Source organism: Triturus cristatus, chromosome 6, assembly GCF_964204655.1.
Source record: "Triturus cristatus chromosome 6, aTriCri1.1, whole genome shotgun sequence".
Lineage (NCBI taxonomy): Eukaryota > Metazoa > Chordata > Amphibia > Caudata > Salamandridae > Triturus > Triturus cristatus.
Genome location: NC_140589.1, coordinates 1,181,457,739 through 1,181,480,395, shown reverse-complemented (window position 1 = coordinate 1,181,480,395; position 22,657 = coordinate 1,181,457,739).

The window sequence follows — 22,657 nt, the reverse complement described above, 5'->3', positions numbered from 1 at the left end:
GTTTTACCATAATAACCTCTTGAATAACCAAATGAAAGAGTAGCCCACACAGGTATATATATAAAATATATGTATTTATTCTAGACAGAATCCCACAGTCTCTTCATGAAGCTGTGGCAAAGTTACAATATCAAACAAGCATTGATAGACACAATAAATAGCACTATTAACATTGGGCCCCAGGGGGGGACCAAACCATATACTAAAAAAGTGGTATAAGAACCACGACAATTCTACAGGCAATGCCTAGGGCATTCAGGATCGCTGGCCCCTTAAGAATCAACCCCAGGTTATGAGGAAGGGGACCCACGGGAGGCGCGTGCTGTGCAAGTAGCTACTATCGGGATCTCTATTACAGCCTATGGAGAATGTCGCGGTTGGAAATAAACAGTTTAAAAATACTTCTAGCAGGAGTACAAAGTTAAAACTTCAGACTTAAGCTTTTGAAGAGCCCACTACCACGAGAGTACCGAGGTACCACTGTTACCCTCCCCAGGGAAGCCGGGTGCATAGGTCGTTTCTGCTGTCGGGTCGCGGGCTGATTTATTGTAGAGAAGAACCTGAAAGCAGAGGGGACAGAGTCTGGGTCACGGCAAAGTGACCAGGAGGCTCAAAGCAAAGAGCCCATCGATGTCGGGTGCTTCAGGTGGAAAGTGGTGTAGCTTGGATCTGCAGCCACGGGCTCCGGGAGGCTTCAAGGAAGGCCAGCTTCAGGAGGGCGACTTTTCTATGTTGGATGAGGGTCGCTGCGGTGTTAGTGTCCGGATTAGATCTACTAAGCCTTGGCAACCGCAATCCATGAAGAATAAACAAATCTGCTACAGTGCAGACCCACGAGGTCTGGGAGAGATCTCTTTTGAGGAGACTATGGAGCAGGCCTGGAGCAACCAGGAGAAATCTTGATTGTAGAGATAGACCTTCGCTAGGGCCCACAAGTTGAGAGACAAGGGACCATGAGAGGCGGCAATTTGGCATGCATAAAAGGGCACCCAGGGGCCACCGGAGGGGGCTAGGGTGCTGGTCTTTGGCACAATTGCTGTAGCGTGGTCGGCTCAAAAATGGGCTAAAGCACAACTTCCCCACTGGTCAGGGTCATGTGCTACGCAAGAGGTGGCCGGTGTCCTGGGGTATTGGGGATCTCGGCACCCACGCGGTCCACGGTGCCCAAACTCATTGAGCACACTCACTGGCCTCTGGGATGCGCTGGAAACTCACCTCAAGGTTTCTGGAAGTCGTCGAAGTTCATGAGAGCAGCAAAGTTCCAACCGGGTCACTTGCAGTGTTTCAGGTGCCAGCCAAGCAGGGGATAACTCCTTTATCCCAAGGGAGATTTCTTCCGTCAGCTGGGCAGCAGCAAGTCGAAGGTCAAGACTGTAAAGTTCAAGATTAATCTGAGGCTCTGGGGCCACGTTATTCACCTTTATCCCCAAGATTAGGTGAGTGTCCAGAGTAGTTTCCACCAATGAGAGGTGAGGCGGGAAAGGGTGGCTACACCCTCTCCCCTTTGTGTGTTTCCCGCCTGGGCGAGGGGCAGGATGCCCCTGAACCGGTTTCAAGCGGTGTATGCAGAATGAGGCTTCTGCAGCTGCCTACGTGCAACTCTGAAAGGACATTTGGTGCACCCACCCTGTTCCAATCCACATATCCTGTCTGGGGAGATGCTAGCACCTCCCTGCCACAGGAGCCCTATTGTCCAGCTGGCGAGGCTGGGGTTTTCCCCAGCAACAGCCAGCCAGGGCGTGTAGGTGGCGGGCAGTAGCCATTTTGTGTTACTTGTGCACTTTTAAATTGGTGTCCGAAATCTACTGCTTTTCCCATATCGCCCCTCTAGCAGGGGGGAATCGTACCCTCATGCCCATGACTGGACTGTGGGTATGATTCCTACATGTTTGACACCAAACACGATATGGTTCTGTGTAGCCATTCTCAAGTTATCACGCTATCGCGATAGACTTATAATGTGGTTAAGAGTTTATGGTATGGCTACACTACAAACAACCCAGCAATGATTTTACGAGGGTTGTAGAGAGGCCCTACTCATGTAGGGGTCCCCCCTCACACATATCTCAGCACCCTGCCTTGTAGGATTACCAAGGCCTGCTATAGGGGTGACCTATGAGAGTATATGTGTTGTAATGGGGTGGGATATAGGGTACCTATATCCCTGTAAGGGGTGCTAGCACCACCTTACCCAGACTACAGTAGTGGTCTGGTGGTGTCAGTTTGTATGGCTGTCCCAGGGTGGCACAATAAGTGCTGCAGCCCTGGTAGGCCTACTGAGGGACCCATGCCCTGGGTACCTAGGGTACCATCTACAAGGCACTGTCAGGGCATCCTCAGCATCCAATTGGGTTGTACCTAAGGTACTCACATCGTTTAACAGAGGAAGCAGATAGGCTGGGGTCCTGGATAGCAGGGCCACAGCCTGGCTAGAGTCATAAAACAGCAAAAACATCAGAAACAAGTTGGGGGCAACTATGCAGTCGATGTCACTCTCCTACAGGGCTGTTAAATATAACGCGGAGCACTTGGAAGTATTTGATAAACTTACAGTGACCTTCCTCAAGAATGCGCGAACGCTAAAACATGCACCCTGCCGGGAGGAGGAGGCATCCAGAGAAAATTGCGACGCTGTCACCACTATTGTAGACACTGACGAAGGGTTTCCTTTAGAGGGAGAGGGTGTATTGGAGGACGATTTCTCCTCCGATGAGGATAAGGACTCAGGGAGTCCCTGGCATCCAGAGTCTTACTCCTCTGAGTCCCGGGTTGGGGACGGGGTCCACTCTGACTTGTTTGAGCCTAACCAAATTTACCATCCTAGGTCGGCGGAGTGGACCCCTGACACCAAAGTGGCAGAGTATGTGGTGGGGAAAATCCATCAATCCCTTGAAAGGGAGGTCAGGAAGAGGATGAGGGGAGAATGTCCCAGGCCCTCACTGAAGGGGAAGGTGGCACACACGCCTGAAATTGATGAGAAACTATGTACCTTTTTCTCCAAGTATATGAGGGATCCCAAGAAAGGAATTGATAGGTCTTTGACGTGGTAGGGACCTTGACCCAAATTATTCAATTGGCGGAGCGTTCAAAAGAGTCAGGATCCCATTTGTCCACGGATATTGTGGCTGGTTGGGTGCACTACCCTAAACCCTAAAAAACTACCCCCTCCACTACCCAAACACCACTGCACTACCCTAAACCCTAAAACACTAACCCCAGCACAACACCCTACACTACCCAAACATAACTGCACTATCCTAAACCTTAAAACATTACCACCAGCACGACTCCCTACACTACCCAAACACCACTGCACTACCCTAAACCCTAAATCTACCCCCAGCTCAACCCCCTACATGACACAAACACCACTGCACTACCCTAAACCCTAAAACACTACCCCCAGCACGACCCCCTTCACTACACAAACACCACTGCACTACCTTAAACCCTAAAACACTACCCCAGCACAACCCCCTACACTACACAAACACCACTGCACTACCCTCAGTGGCGGTGCATCCATTGGGGGCGCTGGGGCATTGCCCCAGTACCCACATCGCCATTCGTGCAAGCAAATTAAGCAATTCTCAAGTTCAACTCCTCTCCACTCTCACGCTGCTGGGTCACGCCCGTGCGGCAATCGGCTGCTGAAGGGGGTGGGGGGCGGGGCTGCTGCAGCACTCAACGTGGTCTGAGTGACAGTCAGACTGTCACTGACAGCGGCTTGTAGTTGTAGTGCTCATGTTTGGGTTTGGGCTGGTCATTTTTATGACCAGCCCGTACATGCGCACTGTCAGCCACTACTATAGCTTCAATAGGTGAGCGAGGGAGGGGGGAGCCCCTGGTCTCCTAGTGGGCGGGCCGTATCCGTGCCCTAGCCAATCCTGGCGCTGCTAATGCAGCGTCTGAATTGGCCAAGAGTGAGAGTTGTTCCTGCTCCCGACCGGCCCAGACCTGTTTCTGCTCTGGAGTCCGGACTGGCCCAGAAACTACTGGACGCAGAGGTGGGGCGGGATCAGGTAAGTTTTTTAAGTTACCCCCCTGCCCCCGAGAATTGCGAAGCGCGACTGTTTGGTATGTCGTAGTTCACAAAAAGAATATGCCACCCCTTTGGTCAAAATATAGAAGTTGTGCACGAAGAGCTGTGTCCAGCAAGCATGCAATGCCATTAAAGTATTAACTGTGCCCTTGCTCCAACACCTTTCTTTTTCCCTAGAGCAGCTCACATAAAAATGACAAGTACTAAATCATATTTCGATCAATGGAATGTTGTGACATCACATTTTCCGCTTGCTGCTACGTATTTCGTGAATGTTGGTGAAGCTTTCACCTCTCAGGAAAAGGTTAAGCCGAGCCCGCCATTCTGAGTGACACGTATTTTTGGATGTTAAATTGTTTCTCAATCCACTGTCAGCAGCGGCTATTCTGTGGAAGCATGTCTCAGTGCTAACAGCAGCATCTTGTCAGGACGGGAAAGTGGCAGGTGCGAGCTAGGGTCGAATAAATACCAGAAAATCTCTAACCTAGAACGGGTGTCGTGTCAAGAGAATGTTCCTAATAATCAATTGTGTTTTATTCAACAGACAACACTGCAGTGGCTACAGTTTCTTTCTTTTAGTGAATGCACTCGATTTTTCGGCCACTGAAGGATGGAAGGCTAAATTGGCTTTGGCTGGATAGGAACTCATGACTAGCAAATCACAGATAACAGCAGCGAGCGTTTAATTCGCGGAGCCATCTTGTGTAATAATCTTAGTACTAGGTATTGTATTGAATTGTAATTGTATTTATATAGCGCTTACTACCTCTGATGAGGCGTCAAAGCGCTTTTTCGGCGAGTAGCACGTTACTCCGTGGTAGGGAGTTGGGACCAGATATACAGTTCAGTGCCGCTGGTTTAATCAACCAGTTTGTTGTGGATTTTAGGCTTTTAACAGTGTTCTTTATGTGATTTCATAAAGTCACTGACTGCAAGATGGAAATGTGAATTGTTTGAATGTGGAGGGGCTTTATTGATGATCACATTAATTTGTGATACGAGGTACGTCCAGTCCTATATTTTTCATACGCGATACAATTTTGTTTTATGTGCAAACATGCATTAGGGAAACATATGGTATAAAGCCCAGGCACCAAGATGCATATTTTAACACGGATTGTTAGCCTTTTAAATCTGGTGTGAGGCAGTCTGAGCTATCTGCATTCTGTAGCCAGGCCACACTGTGACAATGTCCTGCAGTGTAAACACCTAAAGTGATGACTTGGACATTCATCCGCGCAGAGAGCCGAGTATCCAGCAGCTGTGGTCCTGAAGCGTCTTGGTGATTAGCCTGTGGCTAGTTTTGTTCTGCACGCAGTGGCTGTCTTGTGCATCGGCTGTGAAGTCCTGAGTGAGAACTGAACTTCCGTTCTCCACCCTGAGAGAAGAGAAGCTGCGCCATGCTCACAGCGAGTGAGGTGCACACCTGCTGTTAATGGACCCCTCCAGTACCTGGCGCTGCCTGGTGCGGGGCTGGCTGCACGGGGAGCCCGCAGGTTCTAAGCCAGCAGGGGCAGCAATGGCAGGTTAAGGGCCCCCGATGGGAGCCAGTCACTCACCCCTCTACTGCTCCCAGGCTCAGCTCCAGAAACCCATCAGCAGAGGTGCCACAGTCCCCAGAGCAGAGGGAGCCGCGCCCATGCGGCCACTGAACTGTCACCCTGTCCAGCCGCAGAAATGCTTTCTGCACCCCCGCTAATGTAAAAAGTCAATGTCAGCTCCAGGCATCTGGAACTAATGAAGCGTGAAGTGTACATAATGCTCAGTTTTAAAAATGAAATTAAATAAAGGGATACAAGATGAATGAGGGCCACAATAAACTAGCGCCATCGCCACAGGTTATTTTCTTTTTTCATTTCAAAAGAATTTTATTATTTTAAAAGCGCAAATATGACACATAAGATATAAACCAAAGTGATACAATTGATATCAGACAATAAGATAATAAATACATTAATATACAATTAATTGGTAGGAGAGCAATTCATTGTCATTCATTAATCTGCAGACATCAGATAAATAAATACTTAAGGAGGGAAGACCCAAAATGATGTCTGGCAAAGATATATATCAAAAGTATCACCTACAGATGGCAAATTAGGGAGAAGAGGGAAGAGAAGAAAGGAAGAAAGAAAAGACGGAAAGAATAGGAAAGAGAAGAGGAAAGAAAAAGAGAGACAAAGAGAAGGAAAGGAAGAGGAGAGGATTTCCAGAGGAAACACCCAACACACAAGACAACACTAACCAGACAAATCAAAGGGATATTGTTCCACCACCCCTTCAGAGGCCAACTTCATGTATGAATCTAGGGCTTCCCATACACCAGAGGAAATAGAAGGAGAAAGATGAGCATGATCCACTGACGTATGAGCACTTCGTAGAAAGGAAACCCAGGCCCACCAAGTATGGTAAGAGACAGACGAAAAGGATTTCCACTCCATGAGAATTACTTTGACTGCAATAGTTAACAAGAGGTCCAACAACTGGAGCTCCATGGGATCTAAAGGCAGAGGGACTGGGGCCGCCAACGGACCCAAAAGAATTAATGGAAGAGACAGTTGGAATTTGATGTTAAAGATGAGCATAAGGTGTTTGTGAACTAAATCCCAAAAGGGTTGGAGAAGGGAACAATCAAGGAACATATGTTGAAAATCGCCTGGTAGAAGCCCACAACTCCAGCATAAATTGTCTTCTTTGAGATTGAGTGAATACAGACGACTGGGAGTCCAATGAAGAAGATTAATAGAGAAAAACTTAGACTGCGTTAGAGAAGGGGCAATTTTGTTACGAAGAGAAAATTTACCAATATCTTGCCAGGTATCAGAAGAGATATGAGCAGTGACAGTATGATCAAAATGATGTAACCATTTTTGCTGTGTGACAGTATGGGAAGGGAGTGTAGAGGACGATAAAAATTTATAAATCCGAGACGCAACATGACCAGTCCTGATCCAAAGCTGAAAGAGCGTAATCAGCGGGGAAGAAGGATGAAGGTGTACTTTAGCAAGTGCAACCTTAATCTTAAGAAAAGTATAAAAATCTAAATTAGATAAAGAAAAATGTTGAGCAAGGGATGAGAAAGGGGAAGGATCATTGTTGGAATCATAGAGATGTTTAACAAGTGAGACACCTTTCCCAGCCCAGTAAGACATCAACTCAGGGTCAATATTAATTTTGATTTTAGAATTGCGCCAAATAGATGACCATCTAGTTTTATGTATTAGAACTGCTACCCTCTTATCAACCTTACGAACCGCAGCAATAGTGTCTAAAATAATAGAGCGAGAAAATGGAATAGAAAGGGTGTTTGTGGTCAAAAAAGATGCAGTCGGAAGAGGGGAGGCCAGTTCCTGTTCTATTGTCAACCAAGCTGGAGCATGAATAGATGGGGAAGAAAACCAAAGGGCACCCTGGGACGCCAGAAAAGCAGTTTGATATTTCCCCCAATCAGGAAAATTACAGCCCCCCATATCATAAGATTTCCGTAAAAATTTATAAGCAATCCTAGCCCTTCTATCATTCCATAAAAATTTAGAAGTAAGCAGATCAAGTTCATGGAAGAAGGAATCAGAAAGCCTTACTGGAAGCATAGAGGAAACAAAATTAATAATAGGAGTGATCATCATTTTTAGAGTTTGCATACGGCCCCACCAAGAAATATGCTTCGGAGACCAATTCTCTAAAAGACGTCTCACCTTAAGAATAGTTTGGGATTCATTATAAGAAGCCGTAGCATATAGGGTGGAACAAAAATAGATACCCAGATACTTTAAGTGTTGGGATTGCCATTTAAAGCCCGCCGAGCCCATATGAGAGGAGAAGCAGTAAGCATTTAAAGGAAACATCTCTGTCTTATCTTTGTTCAGAGTGTATCCTGAAACTTTTGAAAAAAGAGCAATCGTATCCGAAATAGCGGGGATGGCCAGAGCAATATCATCAGAAAAAATGAGAACATCATCTGCATATGCCGCAGTTTTTATCTGATGAGACCCAAAAGAGAACCCTTTAATATCTGGATGCGAGTCAATCATTCTGAGGAGAGGATCAATGGACAACAAAAATAGGAGAGGGGACAAAGGGCATCCTTGTCTAGTGCCCTGACAAAGGTTAAAAAAGGAAGACGTAGCACCATTCACCCGTATATTAGCTCTAGGTCGGGAGTACAGAGACATAACCATACGAATAAAGGAGTCACCAAGATTGTGTGCACGTAGGACCGCTCGTAGAAAAGGCCAAGAGACCTTATCAAAGGCCTTTTCAGCGTCAAGGGCCAAGGCTGCCGCCGGAAGATTAGATCGTTTAGCGGCGCCAAGAATATGACAAAAAGTACGAATATTATCCCGTGCAAGACGCCCCTTTACGAAACCTGTTTGGGAGGGATGAACCAAATGAGGAATAAAGGACTCTAATCGTTTAGCTAAAATTTTAGCAAAGATCTTGGCTTCCATGTTAAGGAGGGATATGGGACGAAAATTTTTGGGATCTGCGTGATCCTTCCCGTCTTTGGGGATAACTACAATAGTAGCATCCGCCGCAGAACCAGACACAGAGCCATCCTTAATAAACGCATCAAAAACGGATTGGAGTTTCGGGACAATCACGGGAATAAAGGTTTTATAAAACGCAATAGGATATCCATCGGGACCAGGAGCTTTACCAGACCGAGTAGCTTTAATCGCGGAAATGATTTCATCAGCAGTAATCGGGCAGTTTAATGATTGATTATCTTCCTCCGAAAAAACTTTCAAAGGAACCGACTTCAAGAACTCCTGACATTGTTCAAAAGAAGCTTGAGCCAACGGGGTATACAAATTGTTATAAAAATCGCGGAACACCTCAAGGATTTCTGCAGTTTGAAATTTTTTCCTACCAAGCTGGTCAGTAATAGAAGGAATTTGGAAAGTGTTACAAGAAGATTCCTGGAACTTTAAAGTGGCAGCAAGAATCTTGCCCGCACGATTTCTTAACAGCAGTCTCTTAGATTTCTGAGCCTGCAGGCCAATATGAGCTCTCTTAGTGACTATAGAATTGTATGAATATTTTAGATTTTTAATAGATTGGAGGTAGGTCTTGTTCTGAGAGTGGCGGAAAAGGGATTCCTGACGTTTGATCTCATCTGCTAAGTCCGTGAGTTCCTTTTTAATGGCAGCGTTTCTCTTCGACATACATTTAATGACCTGACCACGAAAAGTACATTTAAAAGAGTCCCAGAGAACAACAGGGGAGCTGACTGACCCAACATTCTCAATAAAAAAAGTCTCAATGTCATTGGAAAACTCTCGCACCAAGGACTCATCATGTAAAATTTCTGTGTTGAGTCTCCACGAGCGAGCTCGTGCCCTAGGGACAAAGGAGGTAAGAGAAAATGTGACTGCGGCGTGGTCAGAAACTAAAATAGGATGAATAAGCGGAGAAGAAGAAAATTGAACCAGAGAAGAATGAACCAAAAGATAGTCAATGCGTGAAAAGGACGAATGAGGGGAAGAGAAAAAGGAAAAGTCACTACCAGTGGGATTATGAAGACGCCATACATCCTGAAGATGGGTAAGAGAGCACATATTAATCATTTGTTTGTGTGCTTTAGGGGGACGAAAGTTAAAGGCAGAATTCCTATCCAAGATAGGGTCCATTGGCAAGTTAAAGTCACCACCTACAATAAGATTACCAGAGTGAGGAGTATCCTCGAGCTTTTTGGTAATCGCATTCCAAAAGGCCGGGTCATCCTTATTGGGGGCATAAATATTCATGACAAATAAGTCAGCATTACCATCGGACAACTTAGATAGTAACCAACGCCCCTCCGTATCCTGTTCAGAGGAAACGATAGATAAGCCAGAGTGTCTAGAAACTAAGGTAATTACTCCATTCCTTTTACCACAAGCATCTGAACAAGCAACATCAAAGACCCACTCTTTCTTCAGAAACAACGCCTCCTTGGCAGAGAGCTTTGTCTCCTGAAAAAGGACGAGATCCGAAGAAAGAGATTTACAGTAATCCAAAATCTTTGACCTTTTGACTGGATGATTTAACCCTTTAACATTAAGGGAAAGTATATTTAGTCCAGACATAGAACCATTATCAGGAAAAAAAAGAAATTCCATATGTGGCAAATGAAGCGCAACAACCAGGAGGGCTAACCAGCAGACATCAACAGCCAGCACAACACAGGGTGAGACCAAAGAGGAAATCCGAAGAGAAGAAAGGAAAGAAGAGGAAAAAGAAAGCAGGAGAGTACAGAGAAAGAGAGAGAGAAGAGCCAATCCGGCAGGTCTGAAAAAGACCAAATTCATACAAGGGGGGACATGGAAGAAAGAGCGAGGGGCCAACAGGAGAAATAACATCAACAGCATAAAAAGCCCCAGAGCAGTGCATAACCGGTTGTACATTTAAAAGGAAGGCACTATCTAAAAGCTAAGAACCGGAGATAAGTATCACTTATTAGAAGACAAAGCGAAATGAGAAACTGTAAAGGCAACACATTTGACCAAATTAATGTATAGATAACAACTAAAATAAATCATAGAGAACGGTAGGAGCAGAAAAGAGAGAAAAAGAAAGCACGATCAGGCATTAAGAGCTGGTGAAAAGAGAACTAAGAGAGAACAATAGTATTAGGTAGAACCAGACCAAAGCGGACTCCAACAAAAGAAAAAGGACCATAATGAAGAGAAAAGAAGAAATACACTCTAAAGCATACTGTATGATATAATATAGGAAAAATACGTGAAATATAATAAAAAACGGTATGTAGCATCTTATCAATATAGCAATCAGTGAATCCCTATGGCAGTTAAATAAGAGGCCTAGTACTAAATATAAATATGTAAAGTCTATATACAAACTCATAGATGACTTGGCATGAATAAATAAGGCCATATACACGCAAACTGGTAGAATAAATATGCTTGGCTAAATAAGTAAACATGTAGATAAGAGAGGCATAAATCTATCAAGAACAAAGCATCTCTAAAACAAACTAACCTACTTGAAAAAAAACAGTTAATGACACAATGTAATCAAATCACGCAATGAGAAAGTCAATAAAGTAGGTATCTATATGAAACAATATGGGAAAAATAAGTGAAACATAATAAAAAACGGTAGGTAGCATCTTATCATATAACAGACAGAGAAACCCTTATGGCAGCTAGATAAGAGACCTAATACTATATATAAATATGAAAAATCTATATACAAACTTAAAGATAACTGGCCATGAATAAATAAAGCCATATACACACAAACTGGCAAGATAAATATGCATGTCTAAGAAAGTGAACATGTAGGTAAGAGGGGCATATGTCTGCCAAGTACAAAGCATCTATAAAAAACTAACTTACTCGAAAAAAACAAATAGTAACACAATGTAAACAAATCACTCAATGAAAAAAACAATAAAGTAAGTATAACTAGCAACTATATGAACGACCAATACTGACTCTAAGTATAGCCATAAATAAACACTTAATAAACATATATGAATAAAACACCTAGACAAACCAAACAACAACACAATGAGAAAGCAAAGGAACAAGCAATGACCTACTCCATAAAGTACGAAGTAACAAAAAACAAACATGAAGCAAAAGGAACGACCACAACAGAACAAGATAAACCAAAATTTACCACAAAAAACGACGCACATACCGAAGACACACCCCTGGAAGGAAAAGGACCGTGACCTAATACGTCGAAAGACAAACTGGGGAGGCAATGAATAACAGGACGCTACGCGGACAAAAGTGAAGTCACGCCAACAAGAGAAGTTACCACAAAAAATTGAAAGGTTTATACACTAAAACTAACAACATTAAAGACCAAAACACCATAACGATACTAAGGGAGCACCAATAGACGACAAAAATACGTCAAGACCAATGGACATAAAGACCACTGCGCAGATCTAAAAGCAGCTAGACCTAATAGATCTGACAAAGACTAAAGACAATGCATTATGTATAGCCGCCTCAGGTGCCAGAAGAACCAGGAGCATGTGAAGCCCCCGTTTGAAGATCCATCTGTAGCTCCATTTGATTATCCAGAAACGAGGCCAAATCCGCAGGTTCGTCAAAAATTCTGACACGACCCTTGAAAGTAATGCGGAATTTTGAGGGACCAGCAAAGGAGAAGGGAATATTCATTTCAGACAAACGCTTCCGGAGATTAAGAAAGCCTTTCCTCCTCATCACCGTGTCTCTGGCAAAGTCTTGAGAAATTGAAATACGATGGCCATTCCAAGAGACAGCTCTAACCTTCCGCATATGCGCTAAAATCTGCTCAGTATGTTGATGACGCAGCGGCTTAAAAATTATCGCTCTTGGTTGCGTAGCAGACTTGGGGCGAAAGGAGGGGACACGGTGTGCCCGTTCCAGTTCAAAATCTTTGTGGAAAGAAATTTGTAGTGTTGACGGAATCCATTGATAAAGAAACTCAATCATGGAAGATGCATCTTTCTCAACATCTTCAGGAAGACCAAAAATACGCAGATTGGATCTACGATTACGATCCTCTTGTTCAGTGAGGTCTCTCCTCAATGCTGCCATAGAACGCTCTACCTGCGTGAGAGATCTAGAGTGCTTTTGCATGGTATCCTCTGCGCCACTAATCCGTGCTTCTGTACCTGAGACACGAAGGGAAAGGGCCTTGAAATCATTCCTGATGGCTAACACCTCCACTTGCAGTAGATCTGTATTGGTCTTAGTAGACTGCGCAATCTCATAAACCTCATTAAGGCGCGCCAGAATGGACTCAAGAGTCGAATTAGTGTCTTTAGGAGCAGACTCAGGTGTTGGGGATACCTGTTTGGACCTCTTAAGAGATGCTTTAGATTCCTTAACGTCTTTGGAATTCGGTGAAGGGGCCATATTTTCAGCCATAGGGCAGACCACCTCAGCAGAAACAAAATACACCTCCTCAGATAGAGTGAGACAAGGAATGCCAGGGGTTGTAAAACCCTCAATGTGTGAGAGGAAAAATGGGCAGGAAGGAATCATGCACTTGCAACAGAAAGAGCCGGGCATAAAATATCGCAGGCGATCCCAGTCAGAAAGAACACCTCACGAAAAGTACTACAGGCGCCAGTAGTCAAGCACCGACTCCGAAAACCACCAGGATCAAGCCAAGAGCAAAAAAGCCTCACATAAGGAAATGGCAGTGCGTTTGACGACGAGGAAAAGACCAGAAACCTCAAAAAGTTCACACAGTGGGTCTCTCAGCAATAGGCGATAGAAAAAAAGAACAAAATAAGCTCAAGAAAAGTGAAATAACGTCACCAGCTCCTGAATGCCTCCATTCCTGACAGGATAGACCAGTAGCGTCGTCTTGTAGAAGCGAGAGAAAAACTCCCTCACAGCAGAAACAAAATGGCGGCCGCTCGTGAAAGCCTGAAGCGTCACTTAAAAATGCCGATAAATGAACTCTGGCCGCTCTTCACCACCAGAGACCTCCCTCGTAGCATGCACGGCAGTTTCCCATGTAAGATAGCATCTTCTGCGCAGAGCGGGGCAATATTCAGCGTCAGCAATGCCTCCGTCGGCCCTCACTCTTTACGGAGCTCAAGCGCGATCCGCCATCTCGCAGCGGCGCGCAAGCCACGCCCCGCCACAGGTTATTTTCTGATTGGAACTTGTAGATTGGAGACACAGCCTGAGGGGAGTGTTTGCTAAAAACCGCAGGGCAACCTACAAACTATGGGCCATATCAGCAACGGCCAGCGATAATTATCGCTGGCCGTGCTTAGCGATAATTTTCTTATCGCTGGCTATCTCTGCTTTTTATCGCTCTGGTAGCGCGTTATCCTCAATGCGCTGCTCCAGGGCGATAAAAATTCCAGAGATAGCGATGTTATCGCCATTTTGCAGGGAACATCCCTGGTTTACCAGCGATGTTCCCTGCAAAAGGGCGATAACCTTGCTGATACGACCACATAATCAACCCCCAATGTTAGGGGTGGCTTACTCAGGATTTTAGCAGACGTTAGTTTTTGGAGAAAATAGCAGTTTTCTCCAAAAACTAACATCTGCTAAAACGCAAGGGCATCCTTGCTGATAGCGCAAAGACGCGTTATTGCTCTCCTGACATGTAGTGTATGTCAGGAACGCCCACTTTGCATCTCATTAGAGATACAAAGGTAGGCGTAGTGTAAAAGGCTGCTAACATGCGAATACGCATGTTAGCACCCTCTTGCTGATAGGGCGTTGGTTAAACCCCTTGATGTTATGCCCCTCTATGTGGAACAGTGGGTTGTTTTGGGGTTCACCAGGCTGCAGGCATTTTCCTGATGTTATTGTTTACAAAGATTAACCTACGGGGACTCAAGCCCCTCCCCTCCCCCAACTTTATAGATCATGTGAGTGAAAAGAGCTCCCACCCGGGGGCCCCGTAGAAGTGTCCACGCTGTGCAGTGGACCTGAATAAATTCATTGTTAGACGGGCTGTAGTTAAGCTTGCCTTTTAGATGTGCATTAGCAGTGAATACGTGTAACAGATGTGATGCTCACACGGGAGAGGACATTCATTGTGCTGGAATAGTTTTACGAAGGTCCTACAACTTTGCAATTGTACGCAGTTACAACGTTTTCCACCTAATAAAACTAGTTAAAGGCAGAACATCTTGCAAATGTTTTTGTAGAAGACTTATTTAGCAATCTTTTTTTATGAGAGAAACTATTGCCACAAAAACACAACATGTATACTTTTTCACAAGTTTTTCCCCTTCAAATGCTAAACATATCATTTTTCCTTAGCAATTGTTTTAAAAAATTGCCTTTTTGGATGTTCATGAAGTTTCCTAAATTAAAAAAAAACACACAATTTGCCAAGAAGAATCTTCGGCACACAGGTTGGGATGCCTCGGAGGCTGGACACCGGACCTTTGCATCATTCAGTTTGTCAGTGTTGTTGATGTTTGACCCTTTAAGTGCTCTGTTCTTTTGCACTTAATTCACAGTTTGCGGAGTTCGGGCAGTTCACTTCAGATTAGTGCTTTAGTTTTCTGTAACCGTTCCATGCGCCTTATTTCTTTATAACTTTTATACGTGGTGGCCGCTAATTTGCGGGTGATCTTAAATGTGCCTATTAATTTCCTAAAGTTCTCTGGATATTGGGCTGGATTAATCATGGGAGGTTGTCAAAATTGTGTTAGTCAATCGTTTTTTCCCCTTAAAGTGTACGTAGCACTTTCTTACAAACACACACGTTATGTGCGAATGCAGAGAGTGATGGCATCTAGAAATCATAATCATAACAGGTGATTGGAGTGCTGCAACAGATCAATAAGGCTAGCACTGGCAGAATATTGGTTGTGAATGGTCTAACCTAGTGGTTCATCATTAAAGGCTGAGTATCCTTACACTCGTTACAATGTTGAAACGTCTGTCTCGCGGTATATAGTCTCTCATCAGTTCTTAAGTATAGTGCCCATGTTGGACATATAGAGGACAACATGGCTAGTTTTAAATAATACAGAACCCGTACATGGCAGATAAGTATTTGAGATTCGTAAGCTTGGACCTGTCCATGATTTGATTATTCTTGTCAACTAACCTGGATTACACACCTGGATTACATCTTGGCCTGGATTGTGTTAATGGATTTGGTTCTATCAAGGTTATCTTCTTCTGAATGTGCAGCTTTATTCTTCATCATTCCTGGATGTAGTACTTTGTTTTTTAATCATAGGAAAGGCAGTCTCTCATTTGGTGATTGGTCATCTCTTCTTTATTGAACCAGTTCATCTTGTGCGAAGGAGTATTTTTTGATCTCTTCTCTACTTTAAATCATGTCATGGTCGTGCTGTTTCTGTCCTTTTGTATTCTGTTACACTGCTGAATTACAAAGTAGACTTGGTACTTTGGAGATAGTGTGTGTTGGCCCAGCTCTGCAAGGGCTGCCTTACAGTAGTCAGCTATAGAGGGATATCATAATGGCATGTTTTTTTTTATTTTTTTTATATAAACCTGTTCTCCGTCTCTATAAGGACATTCCTAATCATTTTCCTATCCTGGCACCGATCTACCTGCCAACCCATTATACTTGCGAATAAGTTTTGCCCTGGCATCATTGTTATTCGGTATCTTTGTTGCAACAGTTTGTGCTGTAGCATCGAATCATTTTCTGTTTTCTGTACACTCAGTTCTTTCTTTAAATGTGCTCTCCCATCTCATCTCGCAGAATATTCCTTATCACTGTTTACCTCTTTTTTGCTCAGTGCCTTATTTTCCCACAGGAACCCTTTTTTTAAAATGGCTAAAGGGAGATGTGCTCAGCAGGTTTTTAGTAGAATAAAGTTGGCACCACTTTGTTGGAGATAGAGCAACTTGAATAAATAGAAAATTTCAAATAGGTGTGTTTAAAATTAGTCTTTTTAGAGAGGTGCATTGTCAGACTGTTCCCCTGTCTATTGATCAGATTTATGATCATCTTGATTGAAAACTGTCTGTTTCATTTTGTTGACATGTGCACCACGCATGTAAGCACCTAAAAGAGGACGCAGGCGCTTTTTTCTTCTTTCCAGCACAAATAACACCTGATGCCCTTTAAGTTGGTGGCCGATTGCAGTGTTCAGGTGTTAAACTGGTACTAGTAAGGTGCAATTTTGTCCTGCCCGTATTTCTAGGTTCAGAAATGACAATTTTAATACAATCTGCTGGTCTCCCCCATTAGTACAAGAAGGAGAGCATATTTTTCCAAAGTTGATGCTGCATACAGTGCAAGACACTGGGCAAGCATACGTTTTAAACGGCTAAAGATGATATGCAGAACAATTTACATATTACAGTAACTGTTGAACAAATTAATGCAAGAAGATACAGGGCAGTTTTTAATGTGTTTAATATTTCATGGCTATACGTTCCCATTGCTTAATAAGCCTTGCTTTATGCTGCAGTCATTTGCTTTGAAATGCACAATTTGCCAATCTTTTTTAAATTTCTTTCTCAGGGAAGGGACTCTCCCTAGACCCCAGGTTTGTCCATTGAACTTGTTCACATTGCTAACTAGTGTTTTCTATTGGAAAGGGAGGAGACAAAGCAGTCTTGCTTAGTACCCTAGCCCTCTTCAGAAGTCAGACTTGCTTGGCAACCCAGAAATTCTCTGAAATAATGTATGAGTTTTCTTTTATGAATGCCTAGAAGACCTGAATTTCTAATCCATTTATCACAGAAATAATGCTGAAAATCGCTCCAAAAAGAAGGCAATTAAAAAAAAATATTCTTCACGGCGGAGAACCCCCCGAGCCCTCCTTATTGCCATCGGGCTCGCTCGCTATGCTCGCTCGCATACGCTCATCCGGTCTGCAGATGCCCCACCAGTTTTAAAATTACACCAGCCACCAACCCTAAACACTACCCCCAGCACGACCCCCTTCAGTACCTTAACACAACTGCACTACCCTAAACCCTAAAACGCTAACCCCAGCATGACCCCCTTCACTGGCCAAACACCACTGCATGACCCTAAACCCTAAAACACGACTCCCTACACTACACAAACACCACTGCACTACCCAAAACCCTAAACCACTAGAACCCAGCACGACCCCCTACAGTACAGAAACACCACTGCATGACCCTAAACCCTAAAACACGTCCCCCTACACTACACAAACACCACTGCACTACCCTAAACCTTAAAACACTAGAACCCAGCACAACCCCCTACAGTACACAAACACCACTGCACTACCCTAAACCCTAAAACACTACCCCTAGCACTACCCCCTACACTACACAGACACCACTGCACTACCATAAACCCTAAAGCAATACCTCAGCACAACCCCCTACACTACAAAAACACCACTGCACTACCCTAAACCCCAAAACACTACCCCCTACACTACACAAACATCACTGCACTACCCTAAACCGTAAAACACTACCCCCAGCACTATCCCCTACACTACCCAAACACCACTGCACTACCATAAACCCTAAAACACTACCCTAACACAACCCCCTACACTACACAAACACCACTGCACGACCATAAACCCTACAACACTACCCCCTACACTACACAAACACCACTGCACTACCCTAAACCCTAAACCACTACCCCCAGCACTACCCCCTACACTACCCAAACACCACTGCACTACCATAAACCCTAAAACACTACCCCAGCACAACCCCCTACACTACACAAACACCACTGCACTACCCTAAACCCTAAAACACTACCCCCAGCACTACCCCCTACACTACCCAAACACCACTGCACTACCATAAACCCGAAAACACTACCCCAGCACAGCCCCCTACACTACACAAACACCACTGCACTACCCTAAACCCTATCACTACCCCAGCACGACTCCCTACACTACCCAAACACCACTGCACTACCCTAAACCCTAAATCTACCCCCAGCACGACCCCCTAAACTACCCAAACACCACTGCACTACCCTAAACCATAAAACACTACCCCCAGCATGATCCCCTACACTACTCAAACACCAGTGCACTACCCTAAACCCTTAAACACTACCCCCAGCACGACCCCCTACACTACTGCACTACCCTAAACCCTAAAACACTATCCCAGCATGACCCCCTACACTACCCAAACACCACTTCACTACCCTAAACCCTAACACACTACCCCCATCACGACCCCCTACACTATCCAAACACCACTGCACTACCCTAAACCCTAGGAAAAAAAACACCCCATGCCCAATTCCCCTTACCTCTCACTCCTTGTGGTTCTTCTCTCCTCATGGTTCCTGCTTCACTTCGTCTCTGAGGGGCAGTGCACGTCGTTGTGAGGAAACGGAACAGCATCTGTTTCCTTACAACAACGTGGATCGTCCACATGTTTTTTAGAACGCATTGTCATTTACCATACATACCTTTACAACAACATTTGTTGTAAAGGCATGTGTGGTAAATGACCATGCGTTCTAAAAAATGTGCAGTAATGACTTTGCGACGTACAACTCATGCGTGGTAATGCATGCGTTGTAATGGTATCGCGAAGTAAAAAGTCATTGAAACAGCTGTTTACCGATCGAAGCTGGCCCCTGTTCTTCAGTGAGACGTTTATTTGATTAATTAGAAGGAAGGAATGTGGTTCTTTTACGAAAAGTGCATTCCCAGCTGTTGTATTCTGAAAGTGTCCGCGTGGCCTGGTTTCACTTTCGGTGAGAAAGTGGAAGAGTCTGTTTGGATCTAAAGGAGTTCTGTTGTTGGATGGGGCCGGCGTGACACGTCATCAGAAAACATAGATAATGGAAAGCGTCCTCCCTGAAGTGTGGACCAGTGCCATGAGAGGTCAACGAATGTGCGTCCACCGCAGTATGACCGTACCGCATGACCCATGTGCCGCCTCCAGGATACGGGAGACAGAAGTGGCATCGCAGGTCCTCTTGAAGACCGTTGTAGCACTAATTCTACATTTTGGTACTAGGGCATTTTAACTTTGTTGTTCCTGCCAGATCCAAAGAGAAGATCCTGTGTTATTCAGTGCCCTTGTTACCTTTTTTGTGGGTTGTGGTGCTTTTCACTTCGCTGCCCCGCCGGTGCACATGACTGGGCACCCCACCTCGTGTGCCATCTGCAGAGCCTCTGCCCTCGGATCACTGGTTTTGGTTTCTGGAGTGGCAACATAAACAGTTGCTCCTAAAGGACTAGCCTGAACACTTAGGTGAATATCCCCTGCACCAGCATTCCACGGAAATTCTTTCCTAGCTCTCCCACGTCGACGAGGACGTCATAATAGCACGGCTCCACTCGCGACACCGTATGATGTTATCGGAGCCATAAGAGGACCTCGTCGGCGTGCTGATGTCAGTTCCACCCATTTTCTCTGTGCCACCGAGGCAAACAGGCAGACCGAGACATTTTCACATGAATACATAGTATAATAAATATATATATATTCACTGAAAAAACCATAGATTTCAGGCACGTTATAGTTAGAAATTAGCATTTAAAACACCTTAGAAATTCACTGAAAAAACCATAGGTTTCAGGGGCGTTATAGTTAGCTGGACATTTCACTCGTACAAAACCATAGAAATTCCCCCGTTATAGTTAGTTCAGCTAACTATAACTCGCGCGCCCGCAATGCAATGCTGATGACGTCACATATTACATCACTCATGACATGGTCAGTGACCTCACTCATGACATCACTGATTACATCTCAAATGACATCGCTGATGACATCACCCAGTGAATGTGTGTTTTTCTGAAAATTAAATATGTTTTATATATGTATATCTCAAGGTCGATGGAAGAATAAACGGGTATGTAAGTGTCTATGGATGATTTTGTTTTGTAAAATTGATTGTATAACTGACTGATTAAGTGTATCTTAGTGAATACATGAGTTAGCGAGTAATGTTTAAATATGTAAATATCTGTATCAGTCTCTCAATTTGTGTATAAGTGGCTGCATGGGTTGGTGAGTAGCTACATGCGTGTCCATATGGGTTATTAGTTGTTTTTTCGGATATCAGTATGAGTGTCTGAGTGTCTGTATGGTTCGGTGGGGGTATTACTTAGTGCATAGATGCATGAATGATTGACTCACAGTCTGTATGTGTTGAAGACAGCATGTGTGCAGGACTGTATAGGTGGATGAGTGTGTGTATGGGTGTGTTAGTGAGTGAATGACAGTCTCAATAGTGTATTTATGAGTAACTACATATGTTTTAAACTAGTATATGGGAGTATTGGTGTATATAAGTGAGTATATGTGAGAGTGAGAGATTGGAAGAGTTCCTGCACAAATAAGTAGGTGTTTCTATAAGTGATTGTTTAAGAGAGTAAGTATGTGTAAGTTTCTGTAGAAGTAAGTGTGGTAGTGTGTGTATAACTGTATATGCAAGTAAATGGATGTTTGATACTTTGTTTGCATGTGTGACTATGTGTGTGAGTAACTCTATGGATGAGTGGCATTGTGTAACAGGATGTATAGGTATATGAGTACATATGATGAGTGAGTACATGTATGAGTGACTGTATAGGGACTGTTGGTGAATGAGTGGATGTGTGTGTAGATCTTGGAATTACTGAATAGGTGTGTTGTAATTGGTATTGGTATGTCCATTGTTTTGAAAATGTTAGTTTGTATTTTTGAGTGTGTGTATCAAAGGTTATATTAGGGTGAGAGGAGGTCTGCCACTCTATCACAAGGATGATGCCACCAGTGATGTCATCAGTGATGTCATTTGAGATGTCATCAGTGATGTCATGAGTGATGTCACTGACCATGTAATGAGTGATGTAATATGTGACGTCATCAGCAGTGCATTGCGGGCGCGCAAGTTATAGTTAGCTGAACTAACTATAACGGGGGAATTTCTATGGTTTTGTACGAGTGAAATGTCCAACTAACTATAACGCCCCTGAAACCTATGGTTTTTTCAGTGAATATAAATATACACATACATACACAGAGTGGTAAATGGTTACTTGTCACTTTCAAGGCATGTGCTGTTTTTGAAGGGAAGTGTAACAGCATTTTTTGGCATCCATAAAGTAAATATTAACATAGCACTGTAACATACCCAAAGTAACATAACAGCACAATTACAACATAATGGTGCATATCACAACAAAACAGTCAAAACAGAACGCAACACAACTACTGCAGTACAACACAGGAAAATCATTTTGCAATAATGCAGAACAGATGCAAAGTATCACAAAAAACACAACAGAAAACATCACTACCCCAAAATACCACACAGTAAATGTACACAAACGTTCTTGCTGCACATTACCACCCTCAGAATACTATTTTCATAATACAGTGGCAAAAGGTGTTTTGGAACAAGCACTGCCTTAATTTACAACCGATGACATGACATAGTACGAGTCAAAAATGAATTGTGATAAGCTCATGATTCTAAAGTTCATGTTTCCAGTCAGAGGATTTCTAACAGATATGGATGACAATGCATAATAGTTGGACCCCCTTTGCCTACCCCCTGGAATGAAACTTTCTTGGGTGCCTGAGGAACAAAAGGAGGTGGGATCAATTTCAGTTTACAGTTATAATGTAATGTAACCATTTGGTTTGACAGCAAAGCCAAGAGCCAGTAAGTGGGATTAAGTAAAGATTTATTACAAAGAGCCGAAGTCATATAAATAAGTCTCAGAAACATTTTTGAAAAGTATAGGACTACCAATGAAAAGCCAAAATGGTGCGCAAAGGTTACCCTCTATAACTGAAATCAAATGAGGAATTGAGTAGCCACCATGCAAAAAATAAGAAACCCAGTCTGATTATTAGATTTAAAGTTTCGATCCTCTTGCCTATGATGCGTGAGGGAATACTAATTCTCATTAACTAACCTAAACTAATTACTTCTAAATGAAAACTCAAATTAGACCCAATAAATAAAGGTGTCAGCACAGCAGAACTTCTGTAAAAGTTCTCCAAAGAAAGAATATTGCATAGCATAAAGCCACACAACAGAAATGGCGCTAAGAGGTCTGTACCTCTCCTATTCTAAAAGGAATCTGAACAAATGAAAGACTGTTGCCTAATTATATCCACAGAAAACCCTCTAAAATCTCATATCAAAGGTCTAATTAATGTCCACCTTCAAACAATACTTTTTGGCAGCCACACTTGCAACTTCCTTCTTTGTTCCACATAT